Source organism: Acomys minous (genome assembly GCF_964271855.1).
Source record: "Acomys minous genome assembly, chromosome: 8".
NCBI classification, from domain to species: domain Eukaryota; kingdom Metazoa; phylum Chordata; class Mammalia; order Rodentia; family Muridae; genus Acomys; species Acomys minous.
Window position 1 is genome coordinate 14,833,495 of NC_140489.1, and position 15,461 is coordinate 14,848,955.

At 48.0% G+C, this 15,461-nt stretch overlaps 1 long non-coding RNA gene across 1 annotated transcript; it reads left to right on the forward strand.

Moving 5' to 3' along the window:
- Nucleotides 1-105: 105 nt before the first annotated feature.
- Nucleotides 106-2,060, forward strand: LOC311603144. Its single transcript, XR_014780964.1, has 2 exons — nucleotides 106-444; nucleotides 1,874-2,060. It is a non-coding gene; the product is annotated as an uncharacterized lncRNA (long non-coding RNA).
- The last annotated feature ends 13,401 nt before the right edge of the window (nucleotides 2,061-15,461 follow it).

Consider the following 15,461-nt stretch of genomic DNA (forward strand, 5'->3'; position numbering starts at 1 on the left):
GGAGGCTCTCATTGGACAGTCTCTGGGCGAGTCTCGTGATTGGACAATAGTGGCTCAATTTCACCAATCACATCGCCCACACCCTAGCAGTGGGCTGTCCCTGGAAGCCGCGTTCTACAGGCTTGCCTGTGAGCGTGAACGACCGCTTTGCGTGTTGATTGGACAAATTAGACGTCCATCAGGGACAATGAAGAGCAGCGAGAGGCGCGACTACGGGAAGACGACTTTATTCACGTGGGAGGTGGAGGGCAGCCCAGATACCCTAGGATAACAGGAACAGTACTAGGCGGGGCTTCTGCAGCCCGTGGCACGCCGGGAAGGAGTCACTTCCAGACGTAGCTTCCGGTTCCGTTGGCGGCGTCTGATTGCTACGGGAACGCGGCCGGTAGTCTTGAGATGGCGCGAACCAGAGAGGCGGTAGGGCTCCGCGCCTCATCAGCTGAGGTGAGCCTCGTACCTGGCGTGTCCTGGCCTGCCCGGGGCTCTAACCTCGAACTCTGCCTCACGTCTCGTCCTGCCCGGGACTCGAGCCTCAGACCCGTGTCTTGCACGTGTACGGCCAAGCCGTGTCCTGCTGCTTCGCGTGAGATTCCTCCTCTAGGATGATTTTTTTTAGCACAAAAATATAGCTATTGTATTGTGTGTATGATCTGCGTGCATGCACCTGCCACAGCGTGTGAGTGGAAGTCTGAAGAAAACTTTGTGAGTCCTGTCCCTACCTCCGCCCTTTTCAAAGAGTCCGGATACAGACCTCGGGCTTGCAAAGTCTTTTTACCCGCTGCGCCATCTTCCTGGCCTCTAGATTGGTGTTCTTATCTTAGAAAGGTGTAAAACGCCCTAGCTGTGGAACAGCTGGTTTGGGGACCTCGGTGACGACCCTTCTGCCCACCTAACCCCTTGAACCAGGATCCGGAAGGTTTATTGAAAGAACTAGCAAATTGATGGGAGCTGGGCCCGGTGGCCGTCGTCTGCAAAGTGGCGGCACACTAGAAACTGAGACAAGGAGCAGCGTATAACAAGACCTTTTAAAGAGGGGAAAACAAAGTGTGAGGATATAGCTCAATAGTAGATCGCTTTCTGACGTCCTGAACTCCAGAACATGCACACAAGTGCAGAACAGGTGATGATGGCCACTGGATGGAGTCCCTGAACAAAATGTGCAGGCACATCTGCTTGTGTTAGTGCAGAAGAGAGAAGGCCTACTACTTGCTCTGCTCTCCAGGCTGTGTATTGTTTGACATGCACTTACTCCCTGGAACAGAGCTCCAGCCATGGTGGGTGCTCTTCCTGGTAGATAGCACGTGGATCCAGAGGCTGGCCAGCAGGACTCAGTGGCATGCTGTCTGATCTGTAGTCTCGGCCCTGCGCTGGGTTGGTGGTACCCTAGAGCACACCAGACTCGCAGAGAAAGCATACTCCGGAGGAAGCTGAGGCAGGCCTGCTCCAGAGCCAGCGGTTCCATGTGCAATTTTCCTCTGATAGTTTCCGGGTACTGTTGCCACGGTGATAATGGCTGGGCCTGTGTCATTGTCGATCCACCAACAGTCAGAGGAGCTTTGCAGTCAAGATATTGTTTAACAGACAGAGTGGTTTCTGTTGGACACTTAAGGACTGCTACAAAGCCACTGGTTACTAAAAATGTGGCCGGGGGTGACCTGTTCGCATCTGAGGAGTAAATGTAAAATCAGAAAGTGCACAAAAGTGAGCAGTGAGGTCCATGAAATAATGGCTCAGTGGGACACCTGAGCCAAGTAAACTAGGAAGACGGAGCTGGGACACTGCCCAGTCAGTGTCTTCCGCGTCAGTCAGCTTTGTTGATGCTCACTCCCTTTCTAATGATGAGCCTAAAACTAAAATCTTTTTTATTTTGCAGACCCTTTGATTCCAGGCACCATGTAAAGACATACAAGAAACGCTGAGGTGAATTGTCTGTTCTGAAAGTCAAGCCTCTGTGCCTTTAACAGCAGAGTCGGCAAGCTTTTCTTTATGCTTACATTGCTGTGAGTAGTTTTACTTTTAAAAAATGAAATAAATAATTGCCAGCAGTTCGCTTCCAGCAAGCTGTGTGTCTTGCCTACTCTAAATCATCTGATTGGCTTTTATGCTCACTGGGTGAAGGGGGAGAATGTGTAGACACAGTAACAGCAAATGGCATGTTGCTGACTCTTACTGGTGACTAAATTCCTGGTAAACACAGCTTAAGGGAGCAAGGGTCCGTCTCACAGTTTGAGGGTATAGGTGTCATGGCAAGGAAAACGTGCTGGAAGGCGCTTGCGGCGGCTGGTCACATGGCATCCACAGGCAGGAAACAGGTGCGTGCTGCTGCTCAGCTCCAGGTCCCCACCCTACCGGATTAATATACCCAAAGTCACCGGAAGTGGTGATGCTCACCTTTAATCCCAGCACTCGGGAGGCAAAGGCAGGTGGATCTCTGTGAGTTCAGGGCCAGCCTAGTCTACAAAGTGAGTCCAGGATAGCCAAGGCTACACAGAGAAACCCTGTGTTGAAAAACAAAAAAAAAAGAGAGATACCCAAAGTCAGGATGGGTCTTCCACACTTCTCACCCCCTCCTTGCTGCCCCCCCCAAACCTTTCTGGAAAGATCCTCATGGACACATCAGAAGTGTTTTTTTCATGACTGTAAATTCAGACAAGTGGACAATAAAGACTGAACTATCATACAGACCCAGTGTATAGTTTGTTACCTTAGGAAGTAGTTTTTTTCCTCTTGAGCCGTGAGATATCCAATTCAGCTGTCATGTAACATTACAGTAACCAAGTGGGAAGATCGCTGAGCCCATTTCTTAAAAATGCAGCACAGCTGGGTAGTGGCGCATGTCTTTGATTCCAGCACTTGGAAGTAAGACTATGTTAAAGTGTGTGTGTGTGCACAATGTAACACTGTTGCTTTCTTTAGAACGTGAAAATATGAAAAGGCACACTTCTAAAGCAGTGGTCAGAATTGCTCTCTTAGTGCCCTGTGTGTCAGCTGTGGGTGTGCGTCCTTGTAGGGAAGAGAGGTGGGAAGTTTACTTTCAAGAGTCCTAGGATTTGGGTTAAAAAAACATAATTAGAGCCCCAAATCCCCCCCTAGGAATGTGTTAACTCAGGCATCTAACCGTGTCTTTCCTTCCCTGCATACAGATGAGGCTTTGCTATATTTGGTACAAATCTTCCTTTCTACCCACCTCCCAAACCACCATGATGCCAGTGAAAATTGATGAGTCTTCCTGTATCTCAGCCCTGAACCAGCCAGAGTGGGCCCCAGGCACTGTCCTTGTTCCTTCTTTCACACCTAGTGCCACCACCTGTGTCCTTCACTGCAAGCAGCTCTTAGAAGGGGGTGGCTGAGCTAGAGAGATGGCTCAGTGGTTAAGAGCACTTCTAGAGGTCCTGAGTCCAATTCTTAGCACCCACATGGTGGCTCACAACTATCTGTAACTCTGGCTCCAGGGAACCCAACACCCTCTTCTGATCTCTGGACACTGTGTGCTTATGGTACACAGACATGCATTCAGGCAAAACAGTCAGTACACATTAAGCAAAAATGTAGAAGTGGGGAGTGCTCATAAGACCAGGTGATCTAGGTGTGTCTGGCCCTGCTGCCCAGAGCTTTGGAGGTGTTGCCCTAAGAGAAAAATGGCTGCTTGGGTTACAGGGCTGGAACCACCAAACATTCCTACACTGAAGGTGGCTCTTGGGACCCAGAAACTGAGCTAAAACGTGGCCCATCCCCGTGAGACACTTCACTAGGACCTCATCACTTCAGAGCATCACTGGCCCTGCCGTTAACCTGACGCCCAGGCAGCACCTAGAATAGCATGTGGGAACCAGGCAGAGCCCGCTGTCCCAGGGCACCTTCTCATCCCCCAAGAGGTAGCCAGGCCTTGGATTTTGATTCCCTTTATCTCCACAACTGGTTTGTATTTTACTTTCAGTTTGGTTATGGCTTAATTTTTGTTACATTTCTTGAGACAGTCTTGCCATTAGAGCCTAGTCAGGCCGGAAATCTGACAGTCTCTTGCCTTAGCTTCCCGAGGGCTGGGATTTCAGGTGTGTACTGCCATGCCCTGAAGCTGCGGCTTCTATAAATACTTCTCTGACCTTCCCTGGGGAAGCCTAGGGTGCAAGGTGCGGTGGTGTTTGCCTGTCTTTCCAGCAGCACTGGAGGGACTGAAGCTAGAGGATTTCAGGTTGAAGATGGCCCCTTCAAAAATAACAGAGGGAGGTGGGCGTGGTGGCGCATGCCTTTCATCCCAGCACTTGGGAGACAGAGGCAGGCAGATCTCTGAGTTCCAGGACAGCCTGGTCCACAAAGCTAGTCCTGGACAGCCAAAGCTACACAGAGAAACCCTGTCTCAAAAAACAAAAAGCTGGGTGTGGTGGCACACGCCTTTAATCCTAGCACTGGGGAGGCAGAGGCAGGTGGATTGCTGTGAGTTCGAGGCCAGCTTGGTCTACAAAGTGAGTCCAGGACAGCCAAGACTATACAGAAAAACCTTGTCTCAAAAAAAAAAAAAAAAACCAATCCAACAACAACAAAAAAGAAAAACAAAACAGATGATGCAGGCCATAGGATTTTGTTACTTTCATATTCCACTTTTAAATTCCTGCTGAGCTATAGTAATACCAGAAAATCCTGCAGAATACTAAGTGAGCTCTCTGGCTTGCAAACACATGCATACTGTATTTATGTGCACATACACATATCTACATAAGAGTGATATTTATTGTTTATAACATTGTCGTGTACCATCATACCTCTAATGAGAAAATCCAAACCATGTTTTTAACCTCTGAAAGTGTGCTTGCTCCTGTTCCCTTTGTCCTAGTCCTGCTGCTGCTGTTTCTTTTTTTCTTTCTTTCTTTTTTTTTTTTTTTTTAATTTTTCAAGACAGGGTTTCTCTGCCCTGAAAATCACTCTGTAGACCAGGCTGGCCTCAAACTCACAAAGATCCACCTACCTCTGCCTCCCAAATGCTGGGATTAAAGACATGCACCACCACCCCCAGGCTGCTGCTGCTTCTTTTTTTTTTTTTTTTTAAACCAAGGATTAAACTCTTTGGCCAGATGCCATTATTTTAAGTATTTGTTTCTTTTGCGGGACAGGGTTTTACACTGACCTTGAGCGCACAGCAGTCTTCCTTTCCAGCCTCTAAATGCCAGAATTTCAGGGGTGAACCACCACACCACACCCAGCCTGTATGTCTTTAAAGTTGGACAATTGTCAGACTTTGTTTTATTGAGAATTTTACTATACACCAAATCTAAAAGAAAACACAGGAAAATTTTCCTGTAAAATTGAATTAAGAATCAAATGGCATAAAAAACAAAAATGCAGGGCAGTGGTGACACACACCTTTAATCCCAACACTTGGGAGTCAGAGGCAGGTGGATTGCTGTGAATTCAAGGCCTACAGAGCGAGTCCAAGACAGTCAAGGCTACACAGAGAAACCCTGTCTCTAAAAACAAAACAAAACAAAAAAAGAATCAAATGGTATAAGAATTAACTAAGCAAGATGGCTCAGTGAGTCAAATGGCCTGCAGCCAAGCTTGATGACCTGTGTTCCATCGCCAGCTCCCACATAGTAGGAGTTACCCAACTCCCCCAAACTGTCCATTTCCCCCTACTGCCTACTTAACATGCAGTGCCATTTTGTTTAGGGTTTGGTTTGGTTTTTAATAGCAGATAATTTCTGTCATTCATGTTACCTCCCAAAGACTTACGAGGAGGTGCCTAGACCACAACGTAGAAAGCAATGAGCCAGCCAGTGCCAGGAGGCCCTGGGCCCTCTGATAACCTTGGCCACAAGAACATATAAAAAGCTTGTTTTCTTCCCAGTGAGGAGTGAACCTCAGGCTCCCGCTGAGTCAGAATTTCACTGGGCACTTGCCAAACATTTGAGGCCAGATAATGTCATGTTTTCAAAACATTGCGATCACAAGAGTCCACTGCACACAGGATTCCCCTTGCCAAAATAGAAGTCTCCCCAGGGGTTTGGCCAAGGTGGTCCAGTTAGAAATAGGGAGAGATAATAAGTTTTCATTCTTTTTCGGAAGAAAATTGAGAGAAGTTTTAACAACCATTTCTTTTTCTGCCTGTTTAGCCAGAAAAATAGCACTTGTTAATCTATATGTTGTGTTTTTGAAAGTATAGCCCAGTAAGATACCAAATTCCAGAGAGTTTTAATTTAAACAAAACAAAAAACTATTCTGTTTTTCAAAAATGCAAAGAGAGGAAGCTTGTTTCAATGTGAAGTTAGCATTTGTGGTTCCTTCTTCAGAAGGACCGAGGTCCAGCCTTCCTGTGACTTTTTCCATGAAGCCCTGCTTGTCCAAGTTAGTCCTACCCTGAAAGTGCCATCCGTCCGCACAGCTGTCTTCACACTGCACAGCTGCAGACCTGTGATAATTCATACATGTTCTAGACTAGGGAAGCTGATAAGATCCTGCCCTTCCTTGTCTCTCTCTCTCTCTCTCTCTCTCTCTCTCTCTCTCTCTCTCTCTCTCTCTCTCTCTCTCTCTCTCTCTCTCACACACACACACACACACACACACACACACACACACACACACACACATACTCACTCACTCACACCCTGCCTTGGATCTTGCCTATAGCTATTGTGACCCTCCTGCCTTTGAAGGTGTGCGGTACTCCTCCTGACTTTAATAAGATTCTCTTAAAGAAATTGTTGCTTATAGTTTATTTTTTAATGTATTTTATTAATTTATTCATATTACATCTCAATTGTTACTCCTCCCTCCCTCCCATTTTCGCCTTACTCTCCTCCCCTATGACTGTGACTGAGGGGGACCTCTTCCCCCTGTATATGCTCATAGGGTATCAAGTCTCTTCTTGGTAAGCTTGCTATCCTTCCTCTGAGTAACGCCAAGCCTCCCCATCGAGGGGACGTGGTCAAATATGGGGCACCAGAGTATGTGTGAAAGTCAGTCCCCACTCTCCACTCAACTGTGGAGAATGTCTGTCCATTGGCTAGATCTGGGTAGGGATTCGAAGTTTACTGCCTGTATTGTCCTATGGCACCATCCAAGGACAAAACGTGCAGTTGCTTATAGTTTAAAAATAATTTTTTTTTCAGAGTCTCTCCATTTTGGGGGAGGGGGAACTAGGCATTTTTGTGAGTCTCCTGTCTTACCCTACACAACCAGCAGGGGGCACTAGTCTCTAGAATTTGCAGAAGCTGGAGCAGTGTTGATAATGTAGTCTGGGAATCAATGAATTCCCCAAATCTGCACTTCTCCCCCAGTGCCAGTCCCTACACTATGGAGTAGCTAACTCATCGTGGCATATGTAACAACTGACTGGTATTTGACAGATATTCTGAGATTTAAAAGGGGGTGTGTGTGGCTCAGCTGGTAGTCATGCTTATTTAGCCTGCCGGAATTTCTGAGTTCAGTTCCCAACACTGCTTGAATAGGGTGTGATGGCGCATATCTGTAATCCCATCACAGGTGGAGGCAGAAAGACCAGAGAGTCGAGGTCATTCGTGGTCACACGATGAGTTCCCGCAAGCCTGACATACATGAGACCCCATCACCCTCATCCCCTCTTCCCTCAACCAAAACAAAACAAAACAGAGCATCTGGAAGCCTTAGGGTAAGCCTGGGCTGACTAGACACCCTGTTTCAAAAAAAATATGAATAAGCAAAAAAACTTCAAGGAGATGGATGCTTTCTTCTTCATGATGCTAGTAGAACAGTTTTCTGGGACAGCCGTCATGTTAGTCTGTGGCCAGCACCTTGGGACACTGTTCATCAGGTGGTGCTTGAGTGATAAGGGCATGGAGTCCTCCTCCTAAGTAACCACAGCAGGCTTGTGGAGGCAGCAGTGACCTGGCAGGAGGCCCTGTTCACTAAGAAGTGTAGTAAGCACCACTGGGCCGTGTAGTAGAAGGTGCACAGTGGCGGACACCAAAGAACATGAGTGTCATGGCGTTTGATGGCTGCTTGGCCCCACGTCTCAGAAACGTGTGTTCTACTTCGATTGCTTTATTCATCATGCCTCAGCCACCAGCCTGTGAGTTCCCAAAGAGGATTCATTGTGTGGCTTGGCGCCTTCACACAATCCCTGGTCTGTAGGGTCTGCTTGCTGCATAATTCTAAATTAACAAACAGGAAACACAATCTACAATCCAAGACAATCTCAACAAGTCCCAGAGTGTGAAACTTAAAACATAGTGCCCCTTTCCCAAGACCCCAGAGGATGCCTGAGACCACAAGTAACTTTGAGCCCTCTGTATACTATGTGTTTACAAACACGTGATGAAGCCAACGTATAAATGAACTCGAGAAACAAGAACAACAGGAACAATAGGAGGAACAGGACAGTCGTAGCGATGCTGTCATGGAAGCTCTGCGACTGGCCTCGGTGCACTTCCTCCTTCTCCCAGTAAGGAAGAACTGTACAGCTTCTCTGATGAACCCAAGTTACCAACACCCCTGTGCTCTGAGGACACAAATAAAATAGCATGACGTGACTACAAGAGTTGCAATATACAACAGGAGAGCTGAAGAGCAGCGCAGCCGCTGCGTGGCTCACGGGCAGGTAGTATATGTGGATACACTGAACAGAGGATGCTTCACTTTCCCAGCAGGACAGAGTGGGATGACAAGTAGCAGACGCTGCCAAGAAGGAGTTCAATTTAAAACTCAGAAATTTACTTTTGGCAGCTTCTATTTAATAAATTTGGACCTTGGTTGGTTGTGGGAAACAAATCTGCTTCTAAGCAAAGGCTGCTATGCTGATCATAGATGCCATAGAAAGAAAAACACCTGCGTGCTTTCGGTTGTAGGGTAGAGCAACTGCTTTGCATGCGCAAGGCCTTCACTTCAGTCCCCAGCACCCACAGCCCCTGCTGCCGTGCTACATAGGACATTAGGAGGAGACCCACACTCACAGTCCCAAACACCTCAGTGTGCAAGAAAGAATGTCTAAGAGCTGGCAGGAGTTGGGTTAAGGGGACATGTGAAGAGGACCTCAGGAGTCAGAGAAAGCTTAGGAGGTGGCACTGTGGCTGCAACTCAAAAGAGCCTCCTTGTAAGAAGGAGGAAAATTCCAGAAAGAGGAAACAACCAGGACAGGGACACAGGCCTTACAGTGATGTGGGCAAGGTAAGTGTGGGCTGGCTGGGGGGTCTGATGGGGATGCCTTCCTTACTAGGCAAGACTCCAGAAGGCCTCTGCCTGCTCAGTCAGGAAAGCACAGTAGGAAAGCTGAGCGAGCCCACACAACAGCCACTTAGGTGACTGCAGGAAAATGGAACCATTCTGGTCTCCGGTAGTGTGGTGGCTCCCACGGGAGGAAAGCACCCATTGTGATTGGCTGGTTGTAGGTTCTGCTCAGCCCTGCTGGCTTCCTGCTGATTTGGGGGAAATGGGAGGATGGAAGGTCAGAAGACAGAGAGTGGGTCACTTTTGGACACTGTGTTTCTCAAGGCACCTGAGGGATATCTAAATCATCAGGCTATAGTCGAAAGAGGAGATTGTTCCTATGATCACCTCTACAATAGAAGTCTTTTCATCAATAACGGAGGTAGGCGTGGGCCTGGAGAGAAAGGCCAGGTGAAGATGAACCCTGAGTCTGTGGAGTTGTGGAAGAACAGCCATGAAGATTGAAAAGGAAGAAGGAGGGAAAGAGAGGGATGGAAAATGTCCAAGCCACAGTGAGGCCAGGTGAGGGCCCAGGCTTCCTGCTTTGGGCAGTGAGGGAAGTGATGCTGGGGACTCAGTCCTGACCACGGGCGGCCACTTGCCCTTTCAGCTCGGCAAAAAGTTGGGCACTTGCCACCCTTCTCCAACTGTGAGTAGCCCCTGTATGTGAATCTGTGTTCTACACCATCTGGAGAGCCTGTGAAGTAAGCAGAGGGCCCAGCCATTTTCCCCACATGTGTCAGTAACAAACAAGAATTTGCACAGGATTGAAGAAATTGCCTCAACTGGTACCTGACCCTTTTGCCTGGGGCTTGCAAGACCTTCCATGTCCGAGGCCACTAGGATGGGTGGATAGGTGTACCTTCCTTTTGTTGTTGTTGTTGTTGTTGTTGTTGTTGTTATTATTATTATTATTGAGACAGGGTTTCTCTGTGTAGCCTTGGCTGTCCTGCACTCACTTTGTAAATAAGGCTGGCTTTGAACTCACAGTGATCCACCTGCCTCTGCCTCCCACGTGTGTGCTGGGATTAAAGGTATGTGCCCCCCCCCACACACACTCCAGGTTCCACCGCCTTTCTACAAGACTTGTTTCTGCCTGCTGACCATGACTTTTCACCAAACCAGGGAGCATATTGAGTGGCACTTGCTGTTTTTCTATGTGTACCCTCTCCACCATCAAAGAGGAGATTTCAAACCAAAGCTCTTTAAAGTCTTAGGCAGTGGCAGTGTCTAGGGCTTGCAGTGATTACTTGGAAGACACGTTTTCTGTCTGGGTCAGGTGCCAGTCACCAGCAGCAATATTATAAGGTTTCCTGAAATTAGGCTATTACAGTGAAACTTGGTCTTCACTATTCAAGAAGTATCCCGTCAATCAAGAGTTATGATCAAGATGAGGCTGGAGAGAGGAGTTAAGTCCAATACTCAGCATAGCAGCATGTTCCTCAGAGCTGCTGGCCAGCAGACTAGCCGATCTGGATTCAAGGAGAGACCCTCCCCCCAAAATAAGGCGGAGTTATTGAGGAAGCTTAATTATTTGACAGTTTTATACATATGATGTATTTTGGTCAGTGTTTGGTGAAAACTTCCTGAGAGATGTGAACAAATGTCTATTCACGCCATAGGGCACCAGTGTTGGCCAAAGCAGGATTCCACCGAAGAGAGCTGTGGGGAACCGATGAGGTTTCTAGGCTCAATTAACAAGCATGGCTGAGGGGTTGTGTATAGGACTGTGAGTGACCCCAACCAACCACAACATTGAAAAGTCTCACCCAAGCACGGACTCTCTCACTCTCTCTCTCTCTCTCTCTCTCTCTCTCTCTCTCTCTCTCTCTCTCTCTCTCTCTCTCTCTCCCCCCCCCCCCCAAGAGTTCAGCTGGCGGGGAGGTATAGAAAGGAGAGGCTGGAATCTCAGGTAAGGTTCCCATTGCTCTTCCCAGCCCCTCCTCCTTTCACAAGGGAACATCAACCCCACCCCCACCCCAGGACGCTTGCTGGCTGTCACAGCTGCACTGGTGAAGATGGTAATGGGCGTTGTGCTGGAAGGACAGCACCCAACAAGTCACTTTCAGCCCTCACAGGGGCCTGTCTGACATTTCTAAGCCCTGCCATTCAGATCAAGAGTTAGCCCAGGCCCCAAAAATCAGAGCACCTGTTTGTCTATGGACAGACGGAAGTATCACAAAGCCCGTCTGAGTTCTGAGGCCCTGACTAGGATGCCAAGGCCACGCCTTCAGGAGTCAGCCAGGGCTGGGCACCCTGCTATCACACAGCTTCTAATATTATCTCAGGTTCAGAAAGCAAAGAGAGAACGCTCCAGTGACTTTGAAAACTGTGTCTCCAGGGAGCAAACACCAAAACTCTCCTTTTCCCACCTAGTAGCCACACTTCCTCACTGGCACCCTCTTCACGAGTTGGTTTCAGTTTCAAGGTTCTGAGCCAGAGTCAGTTTATTACAGGGCACATTCAGGGAGATCTTCCCGTTCACAGCACTGTTCTACGTGATCCTCCTGAAGGCAGTCACTGGGCAGACAGCAGGAACTGGTGGTTCCTCTCATGGCTGTGGGGTCCTGGGCGATAAGACATCTGGGCCTGCTCAGTGAGCTGGGTGTGTCAGGCCCAGAGAAGAACCCAGTCAGGAGGCTTTGATTCTGGGACCTTTTTTGCTCTGCCAATAACCCCAGGGCTGGAACCATTGATGTTATGAAGTCTGCATGTGGATTTCAAAAGAAAAAGGAATAAGCCAACAGGCCAGGTTTGCAGTATGCTGCTGTTTAAATATGAATGATGAAGCTCAGAGGGTGGGTGACCTTCAGTGCCAGGAGCACATATTTCGTGTTTAGTCACCAAGGAGAAAGCTGAGCAGGGATGTGACTTTCCTGGTACGCAGCAATTCTGAGAAAACAAAACCACATTCATTATGTGCAGTGGCCTCAGAGGCCCTGCATGCTCCCCCGTGCCATCAGCCCGAAGCTGGGCAGGCAGATAATAAACACGACCAGAAGACTTTAGCTTGCACATGCGCAGGTGAGGTACTGAGCCTGGCTCATGCCCTCAGGCCCCAGATCCATCAAATGACTTCTCTGTGTGACCAGAGCTAGCTGTTTCTTGTCTTATTTTATCTTATCGATAACCTTGACCCCGAGCAAGCTTTAACATTTGGGGCAAAACAGACCTTTGCATGGACATAGAGCCTAAGAAACAGAATGGAATTTACTCACGACCCAGAAAATGGTCCTCTGCAATGGCCATCACACAGAATTTGAGTGACTAAGAGGTTGAGGAGATGGCTAAGCCGGTAAAGGTGCTTGCTACACAAGTCTGGCCGCTGATGTTCAGTCCCTAGAACCCACATAAAGGTGGAAGGAGGTTACAGCTGGCCCCATAAAGCTCCTCTACCACTCCAGCACAACCCCTGCCCTATACACACATCATGCACAGAGACACAAAAACAAAAACAAACAAAGACACTTTAGGGCTGGAGAGATGCTAAGAGATGTTAAGAACACTAGTTGCTCTTACAGAAGACCTGGGTTTGCCTCCCAGCATCTGACTGGCACATATAACCCTCTGTTAGCGTTCCAAGAATCCAGCTCTCTCTTCCTCTGCCTCTATGGGCACCAGGCTCAAAGGTGATGTAGACATACATGCAGACAAAGCATCCATACACGTAAATTAGAGGGGAAATTAAATTATTTTCTTTATAAAGAATTAGAGACAGAGGAAGGCAGATCTCTGAGTTTGAGGCCAGCCTGGCCTAACAGGGGAAATTCCAGGACAGCCAAGGCTACACAGAAAAACCCCGTCTCGGAAAAAGCAGTATGGGCTGCGAGGCTGGGGAGATGGTCAGTGGGTAAAGTGCTAGCTGCACAAACACGAGGACCTGGGTTCAGATCCCCAGCAGCTCTGGAAAGAATGCTGGACTTGGCCCTGTACACCTAAAGCCCCATGCTAGGAAGCAGCAGGTCCTAGGGCTTGCTAGCCAGTCACTCTAGCAGAAGTGGTAAGTTCCAGACTTAGGGACGAGACCCTGCTGCAGAGAAATAAAATAAGGTGAAGAAATGATTGAGGAAGACATCCCAACATTGACCTCTGGCTCACATGCACACACACACACACACACACACACACACACACACACACACACACACACATACACACATACACACTAAGGTAGAATGCCTGTCATTGTATATCTGGTGAGGCAGGCTTGCGGTAGCTGGGCGATGATGGGCAAGGGGTCGCTTTCTCTGCTCCCTTATCTGTAAAGTGCGGTGGCAATCAAGGCTACCCAGAAGAGTCGTGCTACAGCAAAGGACCAGCGTGTCGCCTGCCTCTTGGTAAGCCCTTAGAAAACACTAAATATCTTTAGTATTCTCCATCATTTAAGATTAACCCACAACCCAGAGTCTCCCGAGGGCCTTCCCTCAGCCCCCAGGCCTTCCCCTGCTTCTGTCTCTAGAATCCTCCGGGAGTCCATGTTGCAGCACCGCCTGGCATTTGCTGCTGTTTCCTTGCCCCATGTGCTCTCAGGCTGCTACCCCCACACGCTCTGCAGGAACATGTAATTTGCTTTTATTGGATTTCCACAGTTCAGAGCTCGGCCCAGAGCAGTTGCTGGCACACAAACATCCCAAGTTAATGCAGTGGAGGAATAAACAATTAGGAAGAACAGAGTGGGTGTGGGTTGCCTGTGGGGACTATACCAAAAAGCTGAAGATATGAAGGTGCATCTGCGGAACCCTTAGGGCAGCTTCACAAGGGAGAACTGAGCCAGAAGCAATGAATGTCCCTCCATAGGGAGATGATTAAGCCAGGATACATCCATGCCATGGGCCAGGGCTCAGCAAGAGGGATATGCAACTATCTGCTCCAACCAAAGAGTGCAAAGAGCCAACTCTAAAAGGCTACATTCTGCATGTGTCTGAGGCGTGGCTTCACTATGAAGCCCAGGCTGACCTTAAGCTCCAAATCCTCCTGCCTCATCCTCTAGAGCAATGGGGTTACAGACTTAAGCCACTGTATCCAGAGGATCTGAAGTAGAGATAACTATCTTAAAATGAAAACAACAAATAACAATACAGAAAGAAGAATGGGTTGATGGTCCCAGCATTTAAAAGGAGCAGATGGGGCAGGCTGGCAGCTTGCACTGACAGAGTGTTTTGTCTTGACGTCTTCTGTCCAGTGTCCTTCCTGTGACTCCTTCTCGTTCTGCTAGATGCTGTCAGCAAGGGAACTGGCAAGGGAGAGGGGCTGTGCAACTTCTTGTAACTACATGTAAATTTAAAATCATCTCAAAGTAAAGCAAGTAGTTAGACGATGGGAGCAGAGAGCTCTGGCTTCCGGGAGCCTCTTCCAGAAGGCTTTCAGCTTTCAGAAGTAAAGTTTGTCAACCGTATGTTAGTATTTTTATTTCTTGGAACTTAGCAGTAATAATGTCGAGTCACAGTGAATGGTGGTTTTGTCTAACAAGATCAAAATCCTCACTTTTAGAATTTTATGTGTAAAGGTGTTCGCCATGTATGTGTCTGTGCACCATAGGCATGCCTGGTGCCCAAGGAGGTCAAAGGAGGGCATCGGATCCCCTGGAACTGGAATTACAGATGACTATGAGCCACCATGTGGGTGCTGGGAATATGACCTCGGTACTCCAGTCCCAAGGCGTTCACGATTTAAATTGGAGAGATATGCTAGTGATGATCTTTTCTACTTTCCTTATGTCACAACTGGAAGACTTATAAGCAAGCAGTAAGAGGGTGGAGACAGCAGTTGGAATGGGGGTGGTGGTGAATCAGAACAAAGTGTAAATATATATAGTATAGTGTTATTATATAATATATAAATAGAGAGAGTGCTAGAAGTGTTACAATAAAACCCATTCTTTGTATACTAACTAAACTTTTCATTTTATTTTGGGACAGGAAGACTTCAAGCTCACTGTGTAGCCAAGGAGGACATTGAATTTCTCCTTCTCCTCCTTCTATCATCCAATGACGGGGACACAGGCATGTGTCACTATGCCTGTCTTAGGCAGTGCTGGGCACCAGACCCAGGGCGTCACAGATGCTAGGCGAGTGCTCTTCCAGTTTAGCCACATCCTAAAAGGCTAACTTAAAAAATTGTTCCGGTTTGCTTCTGTTGCTGTAATAAGCACCAGGACCAAAAAGGGTTTATTTGGCTTACACTTCCAGGTTCATCATCACTGAGAGAAGTCAGGGCAGGGACTCAAGCAGGAGTAAAGGTAGGAACCACTGAAGGATGCTGCTCCTTGGCTCCTGCTCAGGCAGCTT